Source organism: Polistes canadensis, unplaced genomic scaffold (genome assembly GCF_001313835.1).
Source record: "Polistes canadensis isolate GaletaPanama2010 unplaced genomic scaffold, ASM131383v1 scaffold_380, whole genome shotgun sequence".
Classification (NCBI taxonomy): Eukaryota; Metazoa; Arthropoda; class Insecta; order Hymenoptera; family Vespidae; genus Polistes; species Polistes canadensis.
The window spans coordinates 2117-2910 of record NW_014569927.1 but is presented as its reverse complement, the minus strand read 5'-3'; positions in this window follow the sequence as shown (position 1 = coordinate 2910).

Sequence of the window (794 nt, the reverse complement as noted above, 5' to 3'; positions counted from 1 at the left end):
TAAATTATATCAATATTTAGAAATTTGTAGAAATAAATAAATAAATAATCAAATCATTTTCAATGATATTTTTATCTATTACATTGTGTGTGATGATAAATAAACCGTAATATTTTTGATCGTGACTTATAAAAGAGAAGTTTTTATAAAATAAAAATGAATAAATAAAGTGTATAAATAATTCGATACTTTGTGATAGAAAACCTAAATTATTATTAAATTATATTAATAAATGATATCAATATTTAGAAATTTGTAGAAATAAATAAATAAATAAATAATCAAATCATTTTCAATGAAAATTTAACTATTACATTGTGTGTGTGATGATAAATAAACCGTAATATTTTTGACCATGACTTATAAAAGAGAAAGAAAATGAGTATCCATGAGAAAATTGGATTCCATCGAACAGATCGATTTGAGAAAATCAAAAATAATTGAAGGATATCATCACAAAGGTGTTGTCTGTATATATTTATATATATATTAGCAAACAATAGGATTTGAGTTGTTGCGTTATTTCGATGATGGTGAACATCAAGTGAAAGAGATTAATGTAAATGAACCGTCAGGTGTCATAATGATTTCGACATACTAAATCATCTTTATAATGATCCCTGGTATGCGACTTTGACCGTGAGAACTTGTAATATTCTTTTTTATTTCTTTTTTTTTTTATTCTTCTTCTTGACCGATACTTAATTATTATTCTGTTTTTCTTTTTCTCTTTTTTAATTTGAAATACAAGATAGAATGAAAGTAAAAACGAATGAGAATAAGTGAGAAACGTG